Source organism: Heterocephalus glaber, unplaced genomic scaffold, assembly GCF_053883595.1.
Source record: "Heterocephalus glaber isolate CG9 unplaced genomic scaffold, H.glaber_assembly_v1.0 deba00001577, whole genome shotgun sequence".
Classification (NCBI taxonomy): domain Eukaryota; kingdom Metazoa; phylum Chordata; class Mammalia; order Rodentia; family Bathyergidae; genus Heterocephalus; species Heterocephalus glaber.
Genome location: NW_028258358.1, coordinates 21,076,310 through 21,082,654, shown reverse-complemented (window position 1 = coordinate 21,082,654; position 6,345 = coordinate 21,076,310). Strand labels below are relative to the sequence as shown.

At 33.0% G+C, this 6,345-nt stretch overlaps 1 non-coding gene across 1 annotated transcript; it reads left to right on the top strand.

Moving 5' to 3' along the window:
- The first annotated feature begins 4,898 nt into the window (after nucleotides 1-4,898).
- Nucleotides 4,899-5,005, top strand: LOC147823528 (U6 spliceosomal RNA). The gene has a single exon (XR_015443748.1). It is a non-coding gene; the product is annotated as a U6 spliceosomal RNA (small nuclear RNA).
- Nucleotides 5,006-6,345: the final 1,340 nt, after the last annotated feature.

Sequence of the window (6,345 nt, the reverse complement as noted above, 5' to 3'; positions counted from 1 at the left end):
GACACAGATGACAAATAGCCAGTACAGCACAAGGAAAAGTGTGCAACACTAGAATCAGAAAAATACTAATTGGTACAATAACAAGATCATATTATACACTCATTAGGGAGATTAAGTTAAAAGTTTCAAAAGAACAAATGTCAGCTTAGGTCTGAACCAGTTAGAACTTTCTAATGCTGCTAATGTGAATATAAAATAATAAAACCATTTTGGAAAACAATATAGAAATTTATTGTATTACTGTTAAGAACCAACAGTTCTGTTCTTAAGTTTTTACATAAGAGGAATAAAAACAAATGTTCACAACAGATTTGTACATATAAGTTAACTGTCCTTATCTGAAATTCTTAGGACCAGAAGTGTTTCAGATTTTGGGTTGAAATCCACTTGATCTGCAAAGAGGATAGCTACTCCTGCATTTTTTCAGGTTCCTGTCATATGGAGTATTTTTTTCCGCCCTATTACTTTCAGTCTATAAGTTTCTTTTTGAGTTAAGTGTGTTTCTTGGATGCAACATATTGTTGGGTCTTGCTTCTTGACCCATTCTTCCAGTCTATTTCTTTTGATTGGTGAATTGAGACCGTTAACATTGATGGTTATAACTGATATGTATTGACTTATCATTGTCATGACTTTTTCTTTTTGTTGGATTCTTCCCCTTTGCTTTTAATTTCTTGTCACGCCCAATGGATTCATTCTGCTGGGCTTCTTGGGGGTGTGATCCTTGTTATCTTTTCCTGGGATGTTGTCTAAAATTTTTTGGAGTGCTGATTTGGTATCACGAAGTTCCTAAGGTGCTCTTTGTCATGAAAGTATCTTATTTCTCCATCAATTTTGAAAGATAGATTTGCAGGGTACATCAATCTGGGTTGGAGGTTGTTTTCCTTTAGTGCTTGAAATACATCACTCCAAGCTCTTCTTGCCTTGAGGGTTTGCCTTGAGAAGTCTGCTGTGATTCTGATAGGCTTTCCTTTTTATGTGTTTTGTTTCTTTTCTCTAACTGCTTATAGAATTTTGTTCTTCTCTTGGTTTTCTGGAATCTTAACTATTATATGCCTATGTGCAGATGGTTTTTGATCAAGGCTATTTGGAGTCCTACATGCTTCACTTATCTGTATGTCAAGTTCTTTTTCCCTGCTTGGGAAGTTTTCTGCCATCACTTCTGTGAACAGTTTTGTTTTGTTTTTGTTTTTTTATGTCATCTGCAGTCTCTCCTGTTTCTTCATTGACTCCAATCAGTCTTATGTCATTCTTCTTTGCATCTTCTAGCAGCTGCTGGATGGATTTCTCATGGTACCTTACTATTTTAAAGAAATTTTTCTTTTCCTGGTCACTAATTGCAATCTTGTCTTCTATATCTGAAATTCTGTCTTCACATTGGCACATTCTGCTGCGTAGACTTTCAGTGGAGTTTTTGATCTCCTGAAAATCTGTTGGCATCTGTTTTATGGATTCCATTTGTTTCCCGTGTTGTGATTCCATCATGTTCCTCAGCTCCTCTATTTTTTTATCTATGTCCTCTCTAGATTTATTATTCATGTCTTACAATTTGGCCACAATCTCTGCTGTTATCTGAGAAATCATTTCTGATTTTATTTTTTCCAGATCCTCTTTTTTTTTGCCAGTTCAGGGAACCCAGGTGTTTCAGTATCAGAGTATTCCATCTCATTTCCCTTTGGGCTTGCTTTAGGTGATCTGAAAGTCTGGTTGAGACTTGTTTCCTTGTCTTCTCATTTCAACATGGGGGTGGTGATGGTGCTGGTAAGTCAGCCCAGAAGCCTCCTCTTGGGCACTGGGAGTGGCTCACCTCCTTTGCAGAATATTAAATACACTGTAGTAAGTTATGTCATCTCTCCCTCCCACTCTTCCTTTCTCTCCTTCTCTTTCAAAATGTTTTATTATACTGTACTCATCTTTCTGTTTTTCTCTTGACTGTTAGTGACTAAAACCATAAATAGTGAATTAGCTGTGCTCAGACCAGCTCTCTGCTTTCACTTTTCCCTGAATCATTACATGCCATGCATAACACCTATGGTATTATTTTTAAATGTGCCTTACCCTTTCAAATCTATTCATTGGAGGAATTGGTAACTTATTTATCTTGTTAAAATATACAGTCAAAATACCATTTCTAAAATCATAGTTCGGCCAGGCATGGTGGTGCATGCCTGTAATCTCAGCACTTGGGAGGCTGAGGGAGGAGGATGGCTGTGAGTTTGAGGCCAGCCTGGGTTACATAGTGTGTTCAAGCCCAGCCTTAACAACACAGCAAGACCCTGTCTCAAAAAAAAAGCAAAATCTAACAAACAATAAAAGGTAAAATGATAGTTGGAGACACTGGGTGGCAATAATCAAAGCAAAACTAAAAATCTCCAGCAAGGGGGGAGCACTAGTCTTACCTTCACTTGGGTGTTTTTTCTGGCATATTTTTTTCAAGATGTATTTTTAACACAGTAGGATGTGCTGAAGCAGAAAGAGAGCTGCATTCAGTGAGCAGGGAGAAGAATAGAGCTTTGGATCTCTTCAAGAGGCTATAAAATTGGTAGCAGGATGCCAGGCAATAAAAGGTGCAGAGAAGAAGCCTTGAAATCTCTAAGTCGTTTCCTCTTGAGTAGGAGGCCTGCTGATTGGTGGGAGTGAGATTCGTTAAGTCAAGGAGCTACAAGGAGCTGGAACAAGATATGCAATCACAGAATATTTTGCAATCAGTGACTTGATGTTATCTCAATTTTAAAACTTTTCTTATCCTTCCTCTTTCTCTAACTTGGATTGCACATATTTTAATATTTTTCACTGGTATTACTGCTCTGCTGTTTTCTATATTAAATATTGACCTCTATTTCTGCTAAATCATTTTGTCTTCTTGAGACTAATATGATATAGTCTTATCTGCTGATTCCTTAATTTTATGCTTTCAAGTTCTGATATTTACCGTTTTTTCTGTTTATTAATTTCCTAACTCATAAAAATATTCATTTGATGATCCTGTAACTGCGTCATCATTGGTTAAGTTTCTACCATTTATGATCACACCCTTTCTATTTATTTTACATTTTTTAATCAATTCATCTTTTCTCTTGCTGCAGATGTATTTGTTCTAACTGTATATTTTAATTATATGTATTTGTGTATATAATTATATATTTTAATTATATATATTTAATTTATATATTGTATATTTATATATATATGTTTTAACATATTTGGCCACATTTAAATGTTGTAAATTTTAGAAAATGGAAAGTTAAAATGACAAACATTTTAAAAACTTAGTTCAAATTCATAGTTTCTCAGATATTTTAGACTCCTCAAGTATTAGTGAATAAATAGCTCGAAGAAAAAGTGAAATAAAGTTGCAGATAAATAAATAGATGAAAGTGTAAGTAAGAATCAAAATGTTTAACAGATAATGTGAAATAGGAAGAAAGGTCCAAACAGAGAAGGGAAGTGGGAGGGGCAGGGGAAAAGAAAGCAGGGAAAAGAATAAATATGAGAAAAGGAAAAACAGAAACAAAGTCTTTGTAAATAGGGAGCAGTCGAGGGGTAGAAGGGAGGGCAGGGGGATGGGGAAAAAAGTAAGAACAAAGATGTATCATCTTTGGTACAAGTATCCAATGATGAATGTCATCATATTGTATACCTTAAAATGGGCCAATAAATTTAATGAATAAAATAAATAAATACATAAATAAATTAATTAAAAATGGGTTAATGGAAGATAAATGTATGGCCAATTGAATATAGATAAAGATACATAACACCTAATCTTAAAGAGTAGGAATTTGTCTGAAATAGACTATTCCTCCATTCTTAGAGGTGGAAATGTCATTATGTTAGCTTTATCTATGTCATGGTAATTAATAATGCAATCTCTTGCTCCTACTTCTTATTATTAAAAAGGTTTTAATTTTTTTGTGTCATTTTAAATTTCCATATACATTTTTCCAAATTGAGTTTTCAGCTATTTTTCCATTCACTTCTGCCACATCTACAAAATAATCTATTAACATTTAGATGTGAAGTTTCAGCCTCTTTAGTCCTGTATGTGTGTATGTGTGTGTCTCTACATATATATACGTGTATATATATATATGTATATATATATATGTATATATATAAATATGGAACCCTTGAAGCATTGCTGTTCATTTCCAAATTTTTCAGGAGTCTGAATTTTTATCATTATTATGTAATTACTTTTTTAACATACTGAATTATAAAAGTTATGATAAAAACTATGGAAAATGCACAATTTTTTTAAAAAATACAGTAAAAAAGTACATTGCTATTAATCCCTCTTGCTTAGAACACACTTATCCAATTTTTCTTAATATTTTCTGAATAAAGATTTAGAAATTTCATTCTCAGTTGTGGTGTCTTGGCTACTTTAATGCCTACATCCTTTCCAAACATTTATTTTTCATGGTCATTTTGACTTTGGGAAAAAGCCAGAAATTGCGTGGTGTCAGATCTGGTGAATAAGGTGGATGAGCATTCACCATAATATTTTTGGCATAAATTTACATGAACGGTTGATCAACAAAGTGCAGTCATAACACATGATGAATGTTTAAATTTAAAAAATATATTACAGAAAATGACATATTGTCATCAATTCCCTCAAAATAGGTCCCTTCACTTGAAGCACATTTATCTCATTGTTCTTGATAATGTATCTTTTACTGAAATAAGATTTTTTTAAATGTAAACATTCACTTTATTTCTGATTATCCTTTGTAAAATTAAATTTAATGGTATGATAAAGTAGTTCAGAAATTCACAATTTACAATATTAATTTGTTACATTCCAGAACTTGAGTTTAGTCGTGCCTCTCAGAATAGTTTATTATTTTCCTTTGAAGAGTTCTATGACTATCCTCATTAAAATCATTTTAGGAGTGCTCATTTTGACAGAACATATGCTCAAAGTGGAATGACACAGAAAAAAATACCATGGTTCCTATGAAAGAATGACAAACACATTTGTGAAATATTTCATACTTTTTACTAATACTTGCAGGAGAATGGTCTCATTGGACACCATAATCTAGACCCTCACCTGCATTCCCTAGGCCCTCCTCAGGGATGCAAGTTGTTTAAGGATAATATACATTATTAATATATGCAACTAATATATTAACAATATATCAATAATGATATTAATAAATAATATATTTTCCTTGTATAATATAATTTATATATTCTTATGTGTATGAGAATATGTATATTATATAATACATAAGAATATGTATATTCTTAGGCTATGCATGATTCCATGTTATGATGTGCTATTGATGACACATTAGCTGCAGGAATATGCTTTTTTAGACCCTCAGTAGTATCAATTCCTCAGGGTTTCTAACTGCAGTGAGAGCTACTTCCCTTTTTAATTTTCAATGGACACATGACAGTTAATTCTCAGCCTTAGATTTCCCAAGTGCTTATGCTATCCCTTTTCAAATGTCACATTACAAATGTTACTTTATGCCTATGTTGATCCTAAGTCCCATAAGGTTCTCATAATCAGACACTAAGTTTCATTAGTCACATGAAAGCTTTCACCAGAGACATCACAGTTCTCAGCTCCTAAGCACTCTCTGGTAACTAATAAATCCTCTTTGTACACAAGCTTCTCTGCTGGGTCCTTTGTCTCCTACTTGTCATAAAGAGAATCCCCCAAAAAATCCATCAATATGTATGTATGTTCTAATTTTAAGTGGTCCCATCCTCAAAGTAGGATAGATGCAGGAATATTCAAAGATCTTTGGAAAAGCAGGAAATTGGATGTCTCAAAACAGACCACATATCTTTTTTAAATCTCCCTGAGTAATTACTTTTCTAATAGTTTTGAAATGCTGTGTTTCAGAAGCTAAAATTCCATATGAAATATCTTTGCTCTCTGTCCTTCTAAAAAGAAACAGAATATTTTAATTATTCTCATCCTAAAGCCTTTTTTTTTCCACAAAGCTAACCTATTTGCAAATGTTTTGGATGATATATTGCCTGTGTTCCTCTATTCTTTCCTACAATTTTTTTTGTGCTTGTGTAATGAGCAGCAGTTATATCGGTCTCATTATTCAAATAGAAAGAGATAACAGAAAATGTGAGTCTGAATTAAAATTCTGTTATTTACTTGGTGTAAAGCCATGAGCAACTCTGAATAATATTCTTTGATGACTAATTCTTTACTACATAACTTAGTGATGAAAAATAATGCTGATCTCATGAGTTTTTTGTGATAACTGCAATAAAGTAAAAAAATAAGCAGAAAGGTAGTCTGTATTGTGAGAGCCATTGAAAATAGTTTCTGCTTCTAATAATCAATTTCTCATTCAGTTACCTAGG